Here is a 22,684-nt window from a genome sequence, read left to right on the forward strand (position 1 = left end):
CATGCTCAAGCCTTCATGCTTCTCCCTCATTGGCCACCGAGGCAGCGGGAGGTGGGGCTGCTGACGTCGCCATCTTGTTGAGGGGCGCGGCCGGCTTGGTGCGGACATGTTTATGAGGGGCAACCTCTCGCTTGAGGTCTCAGCCTAGGTGGGTGGAGGAAGGAAAAGTCGGTACAGGGTGGCACAGTGGATACCGGGAGTGGACCTGCCCCTTTCTTCCCCAGTTTTAAGCCACTTTGCGTCACTTAGATCCTTTTTTAACCCCATGTTCTCTTTCAGTGTGTTTTGTGTTTCAGCAAAAACTCTGTGTCTGTTTAGGCCACGCCCCTGATTCAAATTCTGTCCATCCTTCAAGGCCGGTGCAGGAGCCCTGAGCTCCTCGCCAGTGGAATCTGATAATGACCTTCTGTTGTTATTTCTCCTTTGTGTCTTGACTTCTTTTCTTTTTGTTTTGTTTTGTTTTATTGTAAGAACAGCCTACAAATATCACAGAAAACATGTAACTGAGAAGCAGCATCCTTTATTCTACCAACCTTATCGATTACTCTTTGCTTCTGTTTATTCCTCCCAGGCTTGGCCTCACACACAATATTTTATATTGTTGTAATCCTACTATACTGTACACCATAGACCTACGGCCTTTGAAATGTTTTGACTGTGACCCCATGATAAAAAATATATTTTATACCATGGCCCAATAATCCATGAAACCAAAACCAAAGTTTCACAGTAAGTACTTTTACCGCCTGTGATGCACTCTGTTATTTTCTATTCTTGCCTATTTAATTAAAAAAACAAGGCCAGGCATGGTGGCTCAGGCCTGTAATCCTGTGTCCAGAGTTGGTTCCTTCTTGTGGGTTCTTGGTCTTGCTGACTTCACAGTGAGTGTTATAGTTCTTAAAGGTAGCAGGGACCCAAAGAGTGAGCAGCAGCAAGATTTATTGTGAAGAGCCAAAGAACAAAGCTCCCACAATCATGGAAGGGGACCTGAGTGGGTTGCCACTGCTGACTGGGAGGTGGCCAGCTTTTATTCCCTTATTTGTCCCCACTTACAGAGTGCTAATTGGTCCATTGTGCAGAGTGCTGATTGGTCCATTTTACAGAGTGTTGATTGGTGTGTTTACAATCCTTTAGACACAGAGTGCTGATGGGTGTATTTTTACAGAGTGCTGATTGATGCATTTACAATCCGTTAGCTAGACACAGAGTGCTGATTGGTGTGTTTACAATCCTTTAGCTAGACACAGAGCACTTATTGGTGCATTTTTACAGAGTGCTGGTTGGTGCATTTACAATCCCTTAGCTAGACACAGAGTGCTGATTGGTGTATTATAATCCTTTAGCTAGACATAGCACTGATTGGTGCATTTTTACAGAATGCTGACTGGTGCATTTACAAGCCTTTAGCTAGACATAGAGCACTGATTGGTCTATTTTTACAGAGTGCTGATTGGTGCATTTACAATCCTTTAGCTAGACACAGAATGCTGATTGGTGCGTTTACAATCCTCTAGCTAGACAGAAAAGTTCTCCAAGTTCCCATTTGACCCAGGAAGTCCAGCTGGCTTCACCTCTCAATCCCAGCACTTTGGGTCAGGAGTTTGAGAGCAGCCTGGCCAATGTGGCGAAAGCCCGTCTCTACTAAAAATACAAAAATTAGCTGGGTGTGCCAGTGGGCACCTGAAATTCCAACTACTCGGGAGGCTGAGGCAGGAGAATCGCTCGAAACTGGAAGGCAGAGGTTGCAGTAAGCCGAGATCATGCCACCGCATTCCAGCCTGGGAGAAAGAGAGAAACTCCATCTCAAAAAATAAAAATAAAAGCAAGTTGGTGGCAGGAAACCTCTTAGGTTTATTTCATGACCCCTTAATGGAGGGTGAATTGCAATTTGAAAAACACTGCCAAGGATGTTTTTCTGTGTCTTTGAAATTATCATTTGCGGTGGCCTCATGTGCCACCAAGTGAGTCTCTCCCATTGTTGCATTGGACATCATTTTATTGACAGTAACTCCAAATATTGTGAAAGCGAACATTTTTGTGCACACAGCTCTGTCCTCTGGATTCTTTCCTTAAGATAAATTCACAGAAGTAGAATTACTAGGTCAAAGAGTATGAGACCAGAATCAAAGCTCCTTATTTCCTGACCAGTTATCTCTGTTGGTGCCTGTGTTTGTGTGTGTGAAAAATAACCCCAACTCAGTGTTTAGGGGAAAAAAATGTTTTCAGATCTGTGTTCTCTTCCTGATAGAGACATTGAGTGATGGAGCTGGAAGGGGCCTGAGATACCATCTCGCCTGGCTGCCTGACTGAGGCCCACAGAGAGAGAGTGTAGTAAATTCTATCTGAACAGGAAGCAGGCTGTTGAGCAGTTGCTTAGTGCAGTTCTCAGCTTAACACCCAGCACAGGAAAAACTGATTCAAGAACATTGTCCATCAACTGTCAATCAACATTTATTGTCAGAACTCTCTTCACAGCATTGGTTCCAATCCCAGAAAAACCAGACTCTGTGCTTCCCAATTATCACAGGCACCGGCCCAGGGGAGATGAGAAGAGGAAGAAAAACACTGTGTTCTTTGAGAAGTGGCTCCTTCTGCATTTGTTTGGCACCAAGAAAAAGCCACAGAGATCTGGGTGCGCCTCATGTCGGTCCCTTGTCCATGAAATGATGGGCAATCTGTTGTCTGTCTCTCTGAAGAGCCTCATGTTTTCCCAACCAAACCTTGTCTCACAGGTCTGATAATGGGAAGAAATGCTTGAAGTGGGGTTGGAATGACAGTCCATGTGGGTTTTAGTGAAAGGGGAGGCTTTTAGAGGGAGATCAACCTGGATGTCAGTCCCAGCTCTGCCTCTTAGCAGCCTGTGATGTGAGGCAAGATACTTCAGCCCCCTAAGCCTCAGCTTCCACATCTATAAACAAGCACATCATACCAAACTCATAGGGTGTTTGCGAGAAGTACGAAGTGCCCGGTGCTGTGGCTTGTGAGTGCCCAGGAGAGCCTCAGCAGGACTGATGAGGCTGCTGCCAGCTTGTCGTTATAGGGTTTTGCTTAGCAATTGTTGCCATGGGTATTTTTTGTTATTATTTTGTTTTCAGTTTCTGTCAGCTTTGACACTATTGTATCTGTTATCATAAATTTGGGGCAAATACTTGGGTGGTTTCCTGCTATCAAGGGTGCATAGTTCACTGCAAAAGGCAGCCCCTAGCAAACACAAGCCCTCTCCACCTGTCTACGTGTCCTTCCTGCTGAGACCATCAATTACGGGTTTCCTCTGCCCCAGACATCAAAGACAATAGTGACCTGTGTGGTGTCAGGGAGGATGCAAGCGCTCCAGGTACCCCACTGAGGTCCTTTCATACAAAGACCCAGCTTGGATTCCCATGGAGGCTGTTTGCTGAGCCTTAGAGCAGCTTGACTTGCCTCCGTGTTGGAAATTCTGCCCATGAGCAGATGGATTACTGTGGGCCAGCTGTCTGTCTGTCTGTCTTTATTACCCCAGGGAGCTGTGGTTCTGAACCTCCTATTTGGGGGTTTTAGAACTAAGTGTTTCAGGGAAGTAGAACATTGCATTGACAGACAGGAGAACTGGAGTCGTTCCTGGCTAGCCCAAGTTCTCACTGCATGACCTTGGGCAAGTCAAGCCTCCTCTTTGGCTCTCAATTTTGTCTGCTCAATGGGTACAGTGAGGAGAACGAGACAGTCACCCTAGGCTCCTGTTTTTCATGACCTTGTTATTTGTAAGGTATGCAGACATAAAGCTTCCTCGTTATCTGTAAGGGAGACAAATAAAGTAAGAACTAACGATTACCTCAAGATCTCTTTAATCTAGTTAGAGTGACAGACTGACAACATGAAATAGTGCATGCCAGACATCATATAATTAAATGCCAGCTGTCTGGCACTCGCTATTGTTGCATTCGGAGTACAGAAAAAAGAGAATGGGATGGGTATTTGGGGGTGGCTTTGTGGAGGCTATGGGTCCAGGAGGACAGGTGAGATTGCGTCAGGCAAAGATGCAGGAGAGGGCATCCCAGGGGGGAACCCACAGGGCTTCCTGTGCCAAGAAGGGGCGCCCTTTCCGACTTTGCACAAAAGCATTTTATACGCTAGCCACATCCCTGGCTTATTCGTCCTAGAGACCCTGGGAGATCATTTCCTCTATCCCATGCCTCCTGGGCTTGCCTGAGCTGTGGGGCCCAGTTTTGGGTCCCCATCACTGCCCGAAGGGAACCTTTTCAGAACAAGAATGAGGGAGAGTGGCATCGCTCACTGTCAGAAGCATTTCAGGCAGGAAATGAAGAATTTTGTAGGTGGTTAAAAATACTGTGAAAGCTGATTTATGTTTGCATTTTGTTCCAGGACAGCACATTATAGCCCAAGTTCTGAGGCAAAGGCAGCAGTGCCTTTATGGCCTGCTTGGAACAGTTTTATGTCTTAGTGAGTTTTATACATTTCGGCTAAGCCAAGATGCTAGAACTTTTTTGTCCACATACTTCACTGGGGAAAACTCATGTACCACTCCTTGCACCCAACCTCATGTTACCCTGCAAAAAGAAAGAAAAGGAAGGAAGGGAGGGAGGGAGGGAGGGAGGGGAAAAGAATGTGCTTGCTATTTAGTTGGTATCCAGTTTTCAGTTAACATAAATCAAATTGTAGACAGTGAATCCACATGAAACAGAGTTAGACATCCAGTGACATGAAAACCAAAGGATCTCTAAATATTGTTGAATATGCAGACCACTCCACCCTGCAGCATCTTTTTTTTTTTTTTTTTTTCGCTTCACTCTGCTACCCAGGCTGGAGTGCATTGGTGCAATCTCAGCTTACTGCAACCTCCGCCTCCTGGGTTCAAGTGATTCTCCTGCTTCAGCCTCTCAAGTAGCTGGTATTACAGGCACCCACCACCATGCCTGGCTAATTTTTGTATTTTTAGTAGAGACGGGGTTTCACCATTGTGGCCAGGCTGGTCTTGAACTCCAGACCTCAGGTGATCCGCCTGCCTCAGTCTCCCAAAGTGCTGGGATTACAGGCATGAGCCACCGCGCCCTGCCCACCCTGCAGCATCCTCTTGATGAGAAGAAATTTCTACCAGACATTGGTGCTGAGCTAAGCTCTGTGGCCTTTCCTGGCATACTGATATTCTCTTATCCTGTGACTACTCTATTTTTTGTAGCTGATCATGTTTCCCACTTTGTTCATGAGGAAGCTCAGAACCAAACTTGTTCGGGGACTTTGAGCATAAGTTTCCAGGTACAAGAATTTTCCCTAGCTTTATTTGATTTTTCTACCCGTGTTTTCCCTCTGCTCTGTACCCTTACTATTTTTATCCCACTATATTGTGTGCATTTTGGTAAGCTATCTCAAATCCTTTTTTGAAACACAAAGGAGTGTAAATAAATCAATAAATAGATCCTGTATTTGTAAATATGGCACTTTGTTCGTTCTACAGCAGTGTTTGCATCCATTAACTCTGTAGGTCCTCACATACCTCTGTGAGGAAAGTAAGGCAGGCTCCATTGCCCCAGTTTTCCAGACATGAAAGTTGAGGTACATCCGTGAATGAACTAGTTGGCGGAAGAGGACACTCACCCCCTCTTTCTATATAAAAGACCATATAGGTCTCTCTGAGGTAAACAAGAATATGAAACTAACAGCCTATTAGGTGACTTCTTAGTAGATATAGATTGAGGAAGGAGAAAACCAAGGTTGCTGTTGCCAGTTGGAAAGGATACAAATTGGGGTGACCCAGGCTTCAGAGAGTCCCCCAGATTTCACATCGGTGTGGCCATCTCTCCCTCTCACCCTATCTTCTTATAACAGACCCACTCCCACTATTCACATGGGTGGCATATGATCTAAGCTGGGGAGCCAATCATAGAACCACATGTCCCTAGCCATAGTGATTGGTTCAGAAGGGAGGACTCATGATCTGAGCTGGGCCAATAAGAATCCTTCCCTGAGATTTGTTTCACCTGTAGCTGGGAAAGGAAATCCCACCTTAGCTTTGGTTGCAGAGCAGCTGACATGTGATGCTGGAACTGCTGGCAGCAGTGTTCTCTTCCAGAGAAGAAGCTCATGGAGCATGAAAGGGCAGGCAGCCAGCACAGGGCAGCCACAGTGAGAGACAATGAGGAAGATTGCCCTGGGGGTGCTTGTTTGAAACTTGAATTCCAGGTGCCCTAGCCTCACTTTTGCCCCTCGGAGAGTGGAGGCCAACACATTCCCTTTTTTGAACGAGCTAATTTGAGCTGAGTTACTTCATTTACAGCCCACAGATTTTTTGATTCATGTAGTTTTTAGACTGAAGGAATAAACCCAGAAGTTTGCTTCTCTGGTATCCAAGTTTTGGTTTCCTAGCTCTGTGGGTCTCAACGTTCAGCTTATCTGAGAGGTCTTAGGCCCTGGGAAGTAATCATAATGTTGTGTCTGTCTACAACTGGACCACAAACAAAGGTACTAGAGCCTAGTGGTTCAGAGCACGGCATCTGACTCTGTTGTTCATCAACTGTGTGACCTTGGGCAAGTTATTTAACCTCTGAGCCTCAGTTTCTTCATCTGTGAAACAGAGATCATAGTAGCAGCTACCTCATAAGGCTGTTGTGAGGATTGTACATAATAATCCTTTTCAGCACATGATGCTATGCCTGGCATCTAGTTAGCACACCACAAATATAGTTCAATTATTATGGATAATTTTATACACAATATCCCTCAAACAGTTCTATGAATAAGGCAGAACAAAGATTCTCATATCTGTCTGGGCAGCGAAGACTGTGATGCTCAGAGGGCTGTGACCCACTAGGTCACATAATAAGTGGAAGAGTCTGGATTCTGGACACCGGAATCAAATCCGGAGTCCCCCCACTTTGGACTATGCTTCTCAAATGGCATTGTGTTGGCAACTGTCAGGTGGCCAATTTAATAGCTTGTAAAGGGCACTGTCCCTCCAGGGACAGTGTTTATTAGAGAAGCCAAATTCTGGCCAGAATGCTGCTTGGTGGGGACAGAGGATTGGCCCTGGAAAGATGCCCAGAGAAAAGACTGCTTAAGCTGAAGTCCCCAGGCATCCCTAGCCAGTTTCAGCACACCCTCCTTCTCCCCTGCTTCTCCCTCGTTGCAAGCTCCTCGTACCCACACACTTTACTTATGAAAATTCTAAAAGACAGATGGTCAGAACCAGAAGCCGATATAGAGATCATTGTAGTCTATTTAACATTTATTAAACAGGCATAGTAGATGTAATGATGAACCAGACACAGATCAAATCTCTCACTTACAGATGAGAACCATGAGTCCGGGAAGGAAGATATCTTCCCTAAGATCTACTGATAGTAACTGCGTTAGGCACCTTCTAGAGAATATCTGCCTAGCTCACAATAGGCCCCCTTTCCTGAGGTTTGTGTGATCCCACCTGCCCGGTCACAGCTGATTGGATCAGAGGAACACACCTGACTGAAGCCGGGCCAATCAGATTTTAAATCCCGGGAATCTGACCCTAGGACGAGATGCAGATCATAGTTAGCCCAGGGAGGAAGGGGCAGAATGATAGTATGGTTATATCAATGGTCCGGTTCTTGGTTCCAACCCTTGATTATCCTACGAGCACCACCCATTCCTTACAGCACATCTCTCCTCTTCATTTTGGGGATTTTGAAGTTATTAAAGTTATTGATTTCTTTTCCTTACAACCAAAACAATCTAAATTAAGATTGTGGCCAAGTTTGGATTAAAACCCGCCTCCCGGCTCCAAGACCCATGTTTTTCCATCATGCTGACTGGCAGCAAAGACGTCTACCCATGGATTTTTCAAAATTCTGCTCTTTAAAGGTGACCTTGGACACACCAAACAAACTCATGCCATCCAAAGGTTGGAGGTAGGTGGGGGTGGGGGTGGGGTAGGTGGTGGTGGGGGTAGGTAGTGGGGGAGTGAGTAGGTGGTGGGGGGTAGGTGGTGGGGTAGGTGGTGATGGGGGTGGGGTTAGGTGGTGGTGGGGGTGGGGTAGGTGGTGGTGGGGGTAGGTGGTGGGGGAGTGAGGTAGGTGGTAGGTAGTGTAGGTGGTGATGGGGGGTGGAGGTAGGTGGTGGTGGTGGTGGGGGTAGGTGGTGTTGGGAGTAGGTGGTGGGGGAGTGAGGTAGGTGGTGGTGGGGGTAGGTGGTGGGTGGTGTAGGTGGTGATGGGGGGTGGGGGTAGGTGGTGGTGGTGATGGGGGTAGGTGGTGGGGGAGTGAGGTAGGTGGTGATGGGGGGTGGGGGTAAGTGGTGGTGGTGGGGGTAGGTGGTGGGTGGGGTAGGTGGTGATGGGGGTGGGGGTAGGTGGTGGTGGTGATGGGGGTAGGTGGTGGGTGGGGTAGGTGGTGATGGGGGTGGGGTTAGGTGGTGGTGGGGGTGGGGGTAGGTGGTGGGTGGGGTAGGTGGTGATGGGGGTGGGGTTAGGTGGGGGTGGGGGGGGGTAGGTGGTGGGTAGGGTAGGTGGGGGGGAGTGAGGTAGGTGGTGGGTGGGGTAGGTGGTGATGGGGGGTGGGGGTAAGTGGTGGTGGTGGGGGTAGGTGGTGCGGGAGTGAGGTAGGTGGTGAGGGGGGTAGGTGATGGTGGGGGTGGGGGTAAGTGGTGGTGGTGGGGGAGTGAGGTAGGTGGTGGGGGGGTAGGTGGTGGTGGGGGTGGGGGTAGGTGGTGGGGTAGTGAGGTAGGTGAGGGTGGGGGTAGGTGGTGGGTGGGGTAGGTGGTGGGTGAGTGAGGTAGGTGGTGGGTGGGGTAGGTGGTGGTGGGGGTGGGGGTAGGTGGTGGTGGTGGTGGGGGGTAGGTGGTGGTGGTGATGGGGGTAGGTGGTGGGGGAGTGAGGTAGGTGGTGATGGGGGGGGGGTAGGTGGTGGTGGGGGTAGGTGGTGGTGGTGGGGGTAGGTGGTGATGGGGGTGGGGGTAGGTGGTGGTGGTGATGGGGGTAGGTGGTGGGTGGGGTAGGTGGTGATGGGGGTGGGGTTAGGTGGTGGTGGGGGGGGGGGGGTAGGTGGTGGGTGGGGTAGGTGGTGATGGGGGTGGGGTTAGGTGGGGGTGGGGGTGGGGGTGGGGGTAGGTGGTGGGTAGGGTAGGTGGGGGGGAGTGAGGTAGGTGGTGGGTGGGGTAGGTGGTGATGGGGGGTGGGGGTAAGTGGTGGTGGTGGGGGTGGGGGTAGGTGGTGCGGGAGTGAGGTAGGTGGTGAGGGGGGTAGGTGATGGTGGGGGTGGGGGTGGGGGTAGGTGGTGGTGGTGGGGGAGTGAGGTAGGTGGTGGGGGGTAGGTGGTGGTGGTGGGGGTGGGGGTAGGTGGTGGGGTAGTGAGGTAGGTGGTGAGGGGGGTAGGTGATGGTGGGGGTGGGGGGTAGGTGGTGGGTGAGTGAGGTAGGTGGTGGGTGGGGTAGGTGGTGGTGGGGGGTGGGGGTAGGTGGTGGTGGTGGTGGGGGTAGGTGGTGGGGGAGTGAGGTAGGTGGTGGGTGGGGTAGGTGGTGGGTGGTGTAGGTGGTGATGGGGGTAGGTGGTGGTGGTGGGGGTAGGTGGTGGGGTAGTGAGGTAGGTGGTGGGTGGGGTAGGTGGGGGTGAGGGTGGGGGTAGGTGGTGGTGGGGTTGGAGTAGTTGGTGGTGGGGCATGGGGGTAGGTGGTGGGGGGGTGGGGGTAGTTCTGGCAGGTGTCAAGTTGTTTGATCTCTAAAGCAATTACCTTGGTGTGAGGGAGTGACAGTGGCTACAGTGAGGCCTTCACCAGCTGTGCACCCAGGGCAAGTTACTTTTCTCAGTTTCCTCCTTTGATATTTATCTCGTACATGTAAAGTGCTTAGAGCAGTGTGCAGCAATGCAAGCTATTTATTATGCGACTAACCTGCTTTTTAAAGATGGCATTTGCCCACAAAACCTTCCTAGACCCTTAGGGTTTAGCTTTCACTCACATCTCTCTAGCTACTGCAATTTCTCTGAGATCCAGCCTGGAATGATTGCATTTTTAGCATAAAAACAAGTCACATTCAAAGCCCAAGTGTGATAACCACATGAAAAGCAATCAGTCTCTGTCCTTTGACACACCTTGATATGAGGGCTGTACCTCTGATGAGGTAGTTGTCTCAGTTATACATTCCCTAGGACAGGAGCTGACCAGCTTGATTGAAGTGTCTCATGAAACTTTCATTCAACAATTATTTGCTGAGTGCCTGGGTTGGGGGACAGGGTCTGTCTGTATGGTGACAGATTAATAGATAAATACAATACCAGGACTGTGAAAGAGGTAAGTGTAAGGAGCTATGGATGCAATGAGTATATGGACCCAGTTCAGACGGGGGCATTAGGGAAGGAGGCCCAGAGGAAGAGAAAGATGAGTAAGAGTTAGATGGGCAATGGAATTTTACAGCCACAGATCAGCAGACACCTGACAAAACCAAGTGTTGACATGAATGCAGAACCAAGACAACTCTGACATTGCTGGCAGAGTGTAAATGGGTACAAAACTCTGGAAAGCAAATCAGCATTAACTAGCAAAGTTGAAGATGCATTTGTGCACCAGTTGAGGTATATGAGCGTGAATTTTGTTGCAACAGCAAAAAATAAAAAATGTAAACGTCCATTGTATTCATTAGCTACTGCTGCAATAAAGCTGTGTAACAAACAATCCTAAGAATATCATTGGCTTGTAAGGACAAACATTTATTTCTTGCACACAGGAGTGCAGGTGAGCTGGGGTGAACTCACGTTCACACTGGCTACAAGTAGCTCTCATTTGGGGACTCAGGCTGAAAAGACAACAGCTTACTGGGAAAATGCTCTTCTATGGCAAATGGCAGGACTGCAAGAGGCCAAACTAAACCACAAAAGCACATGAAAAACCTCCATTTGCGGCCGGGTGCATTGGCTCACGCCTGTAATCCCAGCACTTTGGGAGGCTAAAGCAGGCAGATCACGAGGTCAGGAGTTCAAGACCAGCCTGGCCAACACAGTGAAACTCCATCTCTACTAAAAATACAAAAATTAGCCAGATGTGGTGGCATACCTCTGTAGTCCCAGCTACTCAGGAGTCTGAGGCAGGAGAATTGTGTGAACCCAGGAGGCAGAGGTTGCAGTGAGCCAAGACCTCACCATTGCACTCCAGCCTGGGTGACAGAGTGAGACTCCATCTCAAAACAACAAGAACAACAACAAAAAACCTCCTTTTGCATCACATTCTTTAGCATTTGCTTGGTTAAATTCCATTAGGCCAAAGCCGGAGTCAATGGGATGGGGATATATTCTCCATCTACTCTGTACATCAAAGGGTGTGAATGTATAGTCCTGTACAGTCCTGGAGTAAAGAATTGGGAGTGATAATTCAACCAGTCCATGAATAGAAGAATGGATCAATAAACTGTGTTATAGTCATACAATGAAGTATTATACAGCAATGAAAACAAATGGCCTAGATCAGTAAACTATGGCCCATGGGCCAAATCCAGCTTGCTGCCTATTTTTGTAAACAGGGTTGTATTGGAACATGGCCACATTCATTCATTTACATATTGTCTGTATCTGCTTTCACACTATAATGACAGAGTTGAGCAGCTGCAACAGACTGTTGGGCCCACAAACCTTAAAATATGAACAATCTGTCCCTTTCCAGAAAACTTTACCGAGCTCTGATCTAGATCTACGCATATCAACATGGATAAATCTCACCAACATAATGTTACATGAAAGGACAAGTTGCAGAGGAATGTAAACCAGAGGCTCCCATTCACTTAAAGTTTGAAAATATTCAGAATATTCAAAACAGGGCTACATACTGCTCGTCTTAGTCCCTTTGTGCTGCGATAACAGAATACCACAGACTGGGGAATTTAAGAAAAGAAATTTATTGGCTTGCAGTTCTGGAGGCTGGGAAATCCAATATGAAGATGCCAGCAGATTTGGTGATTCTGATTTCAAGATGGGGCCTTGAATGCTGTGACTTCCAGAGGGGAGGAAGGCTTAGTCTTTGCATGGTGAAAAGTGGAAGGGCAAACGAGAGCCAGAGGGGGTTGAATGTGCCCTTTTATAATGGCATAACCCACACATGAAGGTGGAGCCCTCATGGCCCAATCACCCCTTAAAGATCCCACCTCCTAATATCGTTACAATGGTAATTAATTTTTCAACGTGAGTTTTGGAGGGAACAAATCTTCAAACCACAGCACATCTAACTTTCAAACCTGTGCTATACTAATGGTAAATATAAAAAGCAAGATAGTGACAGCCCCAGTCACTGGAGAGACAGATGTGCTTAGGACGGGTGCCAGGGGGCCTCTATTGCGTGGGTAATGTTTTCTTCCTTAAGCTGGGTGGAGGTGGTAGTGCAAGGGGATTAATTTTATTGTTATTTATGCCTTTTATGTAGGTCCTAAATATTTACAATATTAATAGAAAAAAAAAGTTAGAAGAGGTAGGAGAACATAGAGGCGGGGGAAGGGTGTTCCAGGCCCAGGCTCCAGGTTGCAAGGGTGGAGGCATGAGAAAGACGAGGCATGGCATGCACGGGGAGGAGGGAATGGAGAGAGGAGACTGGGAGGACAGCTGGGTCTCTGGGCCATTCCCAGGAGTCTGATTCTATACCAAAGCCAAGGCGAGCCCCTGGGCAGCTCTGAGCTTTTGCGCCACTGTGATCAGATTTGTGTTTGAGAACAGTTAGCCTGCTCGCAATAGGGAGGGTGGTGGGGAGCAGGGCTGCAACACGACCCCAGAGGGAACACCTCCTTAGCATTTGTCCCTGAGGTGCCTCACTCTCTCACCCTACTCCTGGCCCTGGCATGCCTTCTCTCCTGAAGCCTACATGGCTCCCTCCGTCCCCTCTTTCCAGTCTTCACTCAAAAGTTGCCTTCTTCACGAGGCCCTCCCTGGCTACTGTCTTTAAATTGAACCCCCTCTGAATTTCCCTTATTCCCCTTGCTTTTTCTCCATAGCATTTCCTGTATATTTTGCTTATTTGTTTTGCTTATTGTCTTCCTCTACTAGAATGTAGCTCCATCTCCTCACTGATGGATCCCCAGGGCCTAGCGTAGTGGAGGATAATAGGAAATGTTCACTAAATATTTGCTGAATGAATGCATTTATAGGAACTCCAGGACTGACAGGAAGCTGTCACTTTCTCTTGCTGATTTCAGCCACCTGGAGGATGAAAGCAGCTGTTCGGCCTGATTCAGGGATGGGGCTTGGCTCAGAGGAGGTGAAAGAAAGTCAGCAGGACGCGCAAGGGCTTTGAGAGGCTTCTCTGGGGTGAGGTCTCCACGTCTTTTGTTATCAAGACACATGGTGTGGTGTGGAAGAGCACGGACCCCAGGACCTGTATGCAGCCCTTCCCGGCCAGCTCTCGCTGGTGGAGAGAGGGCTGCCCCCTGCCCACCTCCCTCCTCAGCGATGTTTCTGCTCCCAGCACCTGCCTTTACCTGGGTGACTCCTGTCATGGAATTCTGACCTCTCCAAGTCTCTACATGATTTATTACTATCACAACCATGCTACCTGCACTATATCTTACTATGCAATTAAAACTACTAAATACAAGTTACTATTTTTTCCCATCACAAAAAACCTCTAATACACAAATATTTAATAGCCCCTGACAATTAAAATGAACGAAAATTTATTTACCCCCTTCACAACTCCATCACTCCTAGGCTTGCCCGCTGCTTAGCTAAACTCCCTGTCTCCTCCGACCAATTTCCCCCTTTTTGGGATTCCTATACACGGAAACCTGTACTGTTCCACTCAGCCCAACGATGAATGCAGCCTCGTAGAGTTCTCACATTGTTTTTTGTGCGTATTTTGTCTGCAGCCCCACTTGCAGCCTGCAAGAGCAGACCCCCATCTCCTGCGCGCCAAGAAGCCCACAGGGCAAGGGCCCCCACTGATGCTCGGTAAACCCTCATGGGGAGAAGGAAAGGTGCTGTCATTTCCATCAGACATGTGTAGCGACTAACGTTTCTTTTGGGCTTCCCATCAAGTGGCACTTGCCTGCCCCCCAACCCCCGCATTTCTTCTGATGGGAAACACACACTGTCACCTGTGCTGTCACATTCCACCCTCCAAGAACCCCAGTAAGTGGGTGCTTTATTGCCGCTTTCCAGATGAGCACACTGCCACCCCGAGAAAGGCAGGAGCCTGCCTAGAGCAGCACAGTCCGTCAGATGCACAGTGGGTCAGAGCCGGCTCTGAGTTCCTTGGGGCTGAGGGAGAGAGAGCTCCCTTGTCCCCTTCTCTGCCAGCTGCATCTTCCCAACTAGTTCAGAGCCTTCAACACCAGAAGCCTGCGTTCTGGAGGAGAAGTCAGAGCCTGAGCTGAGCTGTGTATATGGCAGTGAACAAAGGCTCGGGGCTCTTCCTAAATGTCTTGCTGGAGGCACCAGCGTTTGTATCAGCAGCCTCCTGTCTCCTTGCCTCCTGTCCTTGAGCTGAGTAAGGAATCAGAGAGCTCTCCTTCCACCTCCTGCCTGCATCCCCTCCACGAGGGCACCTGCTCAGGCCTGGCTTTAGCCAGATCACTGCACGGCTGCTTGACACGGCTCTGCCTATGGGGAAAGTTCAGGCTTCTTCATCTGATATTCCAAGCACGCCTTGATCCGCCCAAGCTCACTCCTCCAGCCTCCGCCGCCCGCCTTTCCTCACCGCTCAGTCCCTCTGCTCTCATTCCTGTAGGGAAGTTGTGTGGAGGTGGGATATGGTTATCCGTGAGCGCCTGAGGGGTAAGGAGCAGCCCTATGGGTAGGGGCCAGGCCTCTGTGGAAGAGAGGTCATTCGCAGTGCATCCAGGAAACCTTCCCTTTGTCCCTTCTGACACATAATCCCCTTTCCACACCCGGCTTCCCCTCCTTCTTGGCCTGGAATGCTGACTTCTCTGCATCCAAGGGCTCCCTTGCCCTCTGGCTTGCAGCTGGGTTTGGAGGAAGGGAGGAGAGTGAGGACAGGGAATTTATTACCCCAGGTCCCTCCTGCAAGGTCACCACAGGGTGGCCGTGTCCCTCTGACCCCGTTTGCAGCTGCTATCAGGCAGCTACTCTCAGAGGGGGCTCCCCACTCTTGCTAGCCCTAGGGGCTCCCCATGTTGGTTTCCCTAAACCCTGCCTCCATCTTTGTAGAGGTCCTTTATTCAAGTCTCCTCACGTTGCGCAGGGTGAGGCTGCGATCACGGTGCTACCAGCACCCTGCACGAATCCAGTGCTGGCCCCTTGAGGGAGAGCCGAATCCCCAGACAGGAAATAGGGACTGAGACAGCAGGCTCTGTAGGCAGGAGGGCACAGCCGCAACTTCCTGGGCATCCTTCTCCTGGAATATAGGCACCCTTTGGCGAGGTACAGGCAGGAGCTCAGTAAACTCCACTGACTATCTTAGTGCTTGCTGCTTCCAACATGGAGCTGAGCGCAAACGCGGAAAGTGGCTCCTTCCACTCCTCCCCTGGGAAGGAGAAGCCGCCCTGAACCACCAATGGAGACCATCCAGCGCACTAACAGTCATCTCCAAACACTTGGCTCACACACCCCTGTGGGTAGAATATTTTTGAGGATGTGCCGCATATCAGGTCAGGGTCCCAGCAGGAGACAGATGCCACTTTTCAATTAGGGTAATATGAGCAGATTTCTTCACAAAGGACTCTTTATAAAGGTGCGAGTGCAGGGAAGCCAGGAGGGACAGTGCAGTAAGCAGGGGCTGGCTGCGCCACAGGGTTGTGACCGCCATGCCACGAGGGGAGGGGGTGCTGAGCCAAATTTGGAAGGAGACAATCAACTTGTAAGCAGCTTCCAGGAAAGAGTTGCCTGCGGTGCCCTGCGGGGATGGAGCGGTGGAATCAATTCCCCAACTGCACTTTGCCAGTGTCCTCTGATCTCCCCAAGCCTCCCCTTAGCCAAATCCTACCTGACACCTGAGGGCAGGGAGCCCGGAGATGGAGACCATGCAGGGCAGCCTCAGAGCAGGGAGGTGGAGGAGGTGAGGAACTCAGGGGTAAGCAGGAGATACTCAGCGTGTATCCCTAGCAAATGTACACTTATTATTAGTAAATTCTAAATGTGCAATTGTGCTAATATGTGCATTATAGAGTATACAGAAAAATGGGAGTTGAAAAGCATGTGGTCAAATAGTTAGAAGTGGAAGTTCTATTCCATTTCCCCTGCCCCCAGTAGATTCTTTCACGCCCTGTGGGGGTGTGTTTTTCCTGCTTTGAGGAACACAGAGTTCAAAGGCCAGTGCCCTGAAGGAACACTCTGGGGTGACAGGAACATTAAATTGATCTTCACGGTGATTGTCTGAGTGTATACACATGTAAAAAGTGCATGTGCCTGTGTCACGCTGCACACCGATCTGGGTCAGCGGGTTCCCTGTTCTTCCAGTGTTCATCCGGGAGGTGGGGCTGCCTATAGCTCCAGGGCTACCTCCCTCACTGTCTTTTTTTCTCACTCCTCTTAGCCCATCCGTACAAGGCTGACGTGCTCCAGCCCAGAATGCCTGCCTCCCTGGGGAGGTCCAGCCACCTTATTCGCTGAGAGTAATCATGAGTCACATGTGTATAGCTCTTCCTATGTCTTGAGAGTAGCTCTAAGCACTGAATATGCATTCACTCATTTAATCCCCACAACAGCCCTGTGAACACTGGAACTGTCTTTACTTTCATTTTACAAACAAGGACACTGAAGCACAGAGAGGTCAAGTGACTCACCCAAAGCCACACAGCATGTAGAGTAGAGCCAGGACTTGCTCCAGGGCCTGCGCTCCAATCCACGTTGTGCAGCTTCTCATCTTCCTCAGGGCCAGAAAGAAAGTTACACTCAGGGCCCGTTCCCTTGAAGCCAATCTCTCTTTTCTCTGTCATTTTTCCCAAATTCCAGTTATTTTCCTCTCACATGGCAACTGGTGTGGGACGGAGTCCAGGCCAGGGCTATCTTGGCAGCACTGTGGTAATGAATGAGCAGCGCCCTAGGACAGGCAGCCTGGGAGGCAGAGTCAGGGCCTGGGGCTTTGCCTTTCTCCTGGTCAGCCTGGAGGTGGGAGAGGTTTCTGTTTGCCCAGACAACCCCCAGCAGGCTGGCTTCCTTCTCGCCCTCCCTCCCCACCACCTGCAATGAGTTGCTGCTGCCCCAGCCGGTGAGATGCTCCCCGGTCTTCCAGGCCCAGTGAAACCACAACTCGCCTTGTGAATCTGAGAGCCCTGATTCCCTCACTGCAACTCCGGGAAGGCAGGAACCATATCTGTCTTCCTCACTGTCACCACCCGACACCTTCCTCAAAGGTGTTTTGGGACACAGCAGGTACCAATAACTGCTAGACTCTGCAAAGGAATGTTAGAATGTTCTCAAAGGTCTTGACAATGTTCTGTGGGCCTGGTGGGTCACCAGAGTTTTCCAGCAGGTGAGTTTCATGGCCAGAATTCTCCAAGTGTCCTGAGGTGTTTGGGGCTGGCTGGTATCTTCCCTTCTTTTTTTCTTTTTTTTCTTTTTTGAGATAGAGTCTCACTCTGTTGCCCAGGCTAGAGTGCCGTGGCATGATCTCAGCTCACTGCAAACTCTGCCTCCCAGTTTCAAGCGATTCTCCTGCCTCAGCCTCCCCAGTAGCTGGGACTATAGTGTGCACCAAAAAGCCCGGCTAATTTTTGTATTTTCAGTAGAGACGAGGTTTTGCCACGTTGACCCGACCGGTCTCGAACTCCTGGGCTTAAGTGATCCGCCTGCCTTGGCCTCCCACAGTGCTGGGATTACAGGCATGAGCCACCGCGCCTGGCAGCATCCTCCCTTCTTTCTGAAGTGTTTGCTGAGAGCTCTGGCAGCCTGATGAGCCCCTCCCCATGGGCTGCAAAAGAGAGGGTGGACCCCACTCATCAGCAGCACGAGGTGTGGGACGCAGCAGGGCGACGCTTGCGAGGCCTGCTTCCCCAGCTGCTGGGCACCATTCGTGCCCACCCGGTGGGGCAGAGCCTGCGGGGCATGGGCCTTGCAACAGCCTCGCGTCAGAAGGCCCTGAGCAGACTGATCTCTGTCGCCTCACAAGGCAGGTCACTTCCCTCCTGAGCTTCCAAGCCTTTACTGGAGCTGTTTTCTTGTCCCTTAAGTCTGTTGGTATTGAAGTCTGGGCGGCCTGACAGCCCTGGCAGGCAGCCCAGAGGCCAGCGCCCCAGGCAGACACTCTCTCTGCCTTATTTATGCAGCTTCGCAGCCGCTGTGATTGGGTGGCATTTGTGAGCACAAAAGAGAAGACTCGGGCATTCAGAAGGCCCTTTCAGCAAAGGGCGCCACAGGCCTGCTGGCTGGAAATTCTCCTGAGGTCGGTTGGAGTCTATTTGCAGGCATGCAGGCATTTCTGTTTGCTTCCTGACCCTGGCCTCCTGGGCACTGCAGGGCGCAGGCCTCTGCATGTGGGGACAGGAGGGGGTTGGCACAGAGGTTTCTGCCAGGGCCTCTCTGCCTGGAGGACCTGGCCTTGTGGTCTTCCCCAGGCCCATGTGCCCTGCTTGCTTGCTCTCTCACCAACAAGGTGATGAGACGGCATCCACAGGGATCAGCCCTGTACCGCCTGGCCTCCCTCTCCCTGCCTTTGCAGCCCGCCGAGAAATGAACAGAAGCTGCTGCGGTGTGGCTGGGAGTCAGCTAGGAAGGGCCAATCGGCTTAATTGGTGCCCCACGTGACTGGGGCTCCTTGGTCACATCACCATCTGTGGTACCTAGATCAAAGGTCCAGCCAGGGGTGCACCAAGTCCTCCTCTTGGCAGGAAGCAACAGACTAGAGCAAGTGAGGGAGAGTAGAAGCTGGCGGGGAGTTTTCCCAGACAACAGCCTGTCCTGTGCTGCTCCCTGCCGGCCCCAAATCAGGAGTCCCCCCACCTCACCCCCCACTGTGTTTCTAGTCCTGAGAGCGATGGGTTGGAGAATGGAGGCTCTGAAAATTCCACCCAGGTATGGTGCCCGGTTCCAGCATGCCCTGTGGCCGTCTGTTGTTGATTTTAAATCTGTTCGCCCAGGAGTCCCAGTTCGGCTCAGCAGACAGCAGTATTTGCTTATTAATTTGTTTATTGATTTACTGGGCTGTACTTGGGGCTTCTCCTGGGAAAGACTCCAGACACGCGTGTGCTGCTCAGCATGCAGCCATCCATCAGACTCAAGTTTGGGCTTAAGATGCCACAAGGCCTGGAGTGGGCAGGCCTGGAGCCAGCGCAAAGCTCCCGCAGGATGGACTGGACCATGGGGCACTGGAGGACTGAGGACAGTCGGGGAGACGGGAGGCCACCTGCAGCAGCTGCAGGACGCAGGTACGCTGTACTCTGTGGGAATGGTGCCCCTGGAGCTGTGCAGCTGGGCACTCCTGGTTTGGGCCTCTCCCTACAGAGCAAGGGGAACACGTGTCATCTCAGAAAGGCCCTTCTCTGTCTCAGACTGTATTTAAGAGGCCTCCTTCCAGAGGCAGGGGATGGAGGAGAAAACCAGTCCAAGGTCTTCGGTGCCCCAGAGGCTCAGATTCATGTCTTCGGATGGGTTTTCCAACGTGCCAGGATTAAGTAAGGCGAGGGGTGTTTCTAGCAACGATTCTCTCAGCTCTTGCATAATAAACTACATTTTTAAAAAAAAACCTCTGAGGACACGTCTGTGGCTTTGTCGCCTTTTTGAGGCATATGCTGACTACAGATTGTGGCAGCAGGATGGAGGGGAGGGGAGGAGAAGCGGGAGGAGGCCACAGTGTCTGAACAGAATTCTGTCACGGATGTAGAAAGAGCCTTTCTGAGGACTTGTAAGAGTGAGGTGGCTGTGATTGTGGACTTGGCATCAGGCAGACCTGGGGTGAATCCTGGCTCCCTCATTTATGAGCTGGGCAACCTTAAGCAAGTTATTCACCCTCTCTGTGCTTCATCTCATCCATAAAGTGAGAGTCAGCTTGTCAGCCTCACAGGACTGAAGTGAGGGTTATGAACGAGACAATGTCAGAAACACATTAGTATATAATTAGTTGCTATCTCCTTAGCACATATGTAAGATGGGAGACAGGATGCTTCCTGATGGAACTCTCACCCCTGAAATGAAAAGAGGGCTGTGTCTGAGTAAACCCGAGAGTTCCCTTTTGAGATCTGCCTTTCTCTTTGGCTGCTCTGGACTTCCGTGGGCCTTCCTGTTGCTGTTACGTTTCCCTTTCCCTCCACGTCCAATATCAAAACCTCCTGATGTGTCTATAAGCCAGCATGGACGAACAGGAAGCCTCGGAGGATGCTGGGTGTGGACACAGGTGCTCAGGTCAGGAGAGGGAAGGGGCGGTGGGTACCCTCAAATCCCGCTGCCTTGTGAGAGTGGAGCATGCGGGTTGAGGAGTCCCACTGCCCAGGCTCCACTCCCAGCCCTGCTGGGCACTGCTGTGCATCCTTGAGCAAGCGGCCTGATCTGCCTGTGCCTGGTTTCTGCATCTGTGCAAGGAGACTATGATAGTACTGCACTTAGCTTGGAGGGTTGTGAGGGTAAGCGAGCTAATGCATGTTACACACTTAAAATACGAAGCATCCGGTACATAGTTCCAAGTCCTCCCCAACATCTGCCGTCACTCCTATCCCCTCCCTGAGCACACCACACTTAAGCCATGTCCAGTCGTGGCCTCTTTGCCTTTGCATTTGCTGTTCCTTAGCCAGGACTGTTCTTCCTCTCAACCTGTCTAAGTCTTTCTCATCATTCAGAGCCTTGTTCCATTCACTTCGGAAAAATCTTTCTCAGTCCCTTGGGATAAAATTTACCTCTCTCTCTCTGTCTCTCTCTCTTTCTCTCTCTTGCTCACTCCTGAACTCCCCAACTCTCTGCATGTATCTATCTCAGTTATATCACTTTCTTCCCTCTCCCTCCACCTCCCACCAAAGGCCTCCCCATTCTTCGGGACTTGACATAGATGTCACTCCCTCCAGGAAGTCTTCCTAGATCCCCTCCCACCCCTGCATTTCCTCCCACAATATTCTGTGTCTATACACCCTCACCACACTCTGAGGGATGGATTGGTCTGTTTCTTTGTGTGCCTCCCCCCGCTGATTGTGAGCTTCTAGTGAGGCATCCGTATCAGTTAGCCTTAGCATGGGCTGTAGGTCATGAATAGTACAACCCCAAATATTGGCCCATGCAATTTAGCAGTGTTATTTCTTCCTCTCTTGAAAGTCTGCAGTATGGGGCTGGTTGGTGGCTCTGTTTGATATGGTCCTCTGAGGCCCAGGCTCCTATTATCTTGTTGTGCTGTGGGGGGTGACTTCCGTCTCCTCACAGTCCAATGCAGCTGCTTCAGTTCCAGCCATTTCATCTACTTTTCAGTCACCTGGGGGAAGAGTGAGTGCCAGCCATCCCTTAAGGAGTTTCAGAAGCTATCACTTGACACTTCACACTGTATTGGTCTGAATTTAGTGAGAGGACTATGTCTAGCTGCAAGAGAGGTTGAGAAATCTGGTCTTTATTCTGTATGGCTATGTGCCTGGCCGAGAATTCCAGGACTACGGAAGAAGGGGAGAGTGGAATGGGGACAACAAGCAGTCTCTGCCATAGGGCCCCTGCCTCATTCATCCCTATGCTGTGCCCCAGCCACACCACAGCACATTGCCTGGCACATAGTAAACATTCCACGTTTGCAGAAAGAAAGGCCTGTATTGACAGTTACAGCACGTGCGTTTGCCTCCTTGACTGGAGTACATGTGTGGCGGCCGCTGATTGATCCATGTGCTCCCCTCCCCAGTTCACTCATTCAACAAACATTTGTGCTTCCTGTGCCCTGGATGTTGTTCTAGATACAGGGATGAAGCCATGAATAAAAGAGGTAGAAGTCTGTACCCTCTGGGGCTCACATCCCAGTGGCTTCTATAGTGATAGCAAGCACTGTTCGGCCAGGTGAGGTGGCTCACGCCTGTAATCCCAGCACTTTGGGAGGCCGAGGCAGGCGGATCACCAGAGGTCAGGAGTTCAAGACCAGGCTGGCCAACATGGTGAAACCCTGTCTCTACTAAAAATACAAAAATTAGCTGGGTGTGGTGGTAATCCCAGCTACTCAGGAGGCTGAGGCAGGAGAATCACTTGAACCCGGGAGGTGGAGGTTGCAGTGAGTCGAGATGGTGCCATTGCACTCTAGCCTAGGCAACAGAGTGAGACTCGGTCTCAAAAAAAAAAAAAAAAAAAAAAAAAAAAAGAAGACAAGCACTGTTCGCAGTACGTTCTTTCTTTCTTCATTAAAAAAGAAAGAAAGAAAAAAAGAAAAGAAACAGGGTGTTTCTCTGTTGCTCAGGCTGGAGTGCAGTGGTGCAATCATAGCTCACTGCAGCCTTAACCTTCAAGGCTCAAGTGCTCCTCCTGCCTCAAGATGTCCACCGCCACACCCGGCTAATTTTTTGATTTTTTTTTTTTTGAGATGGAGTCTCGCTCTGTCGCCCAGGCTGGAGTGCAATGGCGTGATCTCGGCTCACTGTAAGCTTCGCCTCCTGGGTTCATGCCATTCTTCTGCCTCAGCCTCCCAAGTAGCTGGGACTACAGGCGCCCGCCACCACGCCCGGATAATTTTTTGTATTTTTAGTAGAGACAGGGTTTCACCGTGTTAGCCAGGATGGTATCAATCTCTCAATCTCGTGATCCGCCTTCCTTGGCCTCCCAAAGTGCTGGGATTACAGGTGTGAGCCACCGCGCCCGATCCAAATTGTTTCTGAGGGCTAACTCGTGCAAGTTGGGTCCCCACATTAGTCACCTCTG

At 50.3% G+C, this 22,684-nt stretch overlaps 1 long non-coding RNA gene across 1 annotated transcript; it reads left to right on the top strand.

Annotated features, from left to right (window-relative positions):
* Positions 1–72: 72 nt before the first annotated feature.
* LOC117088684 lies at positions 73–13,439 on the top strand. Its single transcript, XR_004439275.1, has 3 exons — positions 73–148; positions 7,709–7,874; positions 13,126–13,439. It is a non-coding gene; the product is annotated as an uncharacterized LOC117088684 (long non-coding RNA).
* The last annotated feature ends 9,245 nt before the right edge of the window (positions 13,440–22,684 follow it).

This window comes from Trachypithecus francoisi, unplaced genomic scaffold (assembly GCF_009764315.1).
Source record: "Trachypithecus francoisi isolate TF-2019V2 unplaced genomic scaffold, Tfra_2.0 Lachesis_group10, whole genome shotgun sequence".
Taxonomy (NCBI): Eukaryota; Metazoa; Chordata; class Mammalia; order Primates; family Cercopithecidae; genus Trachypithecus; species Trachypithecus francoisi.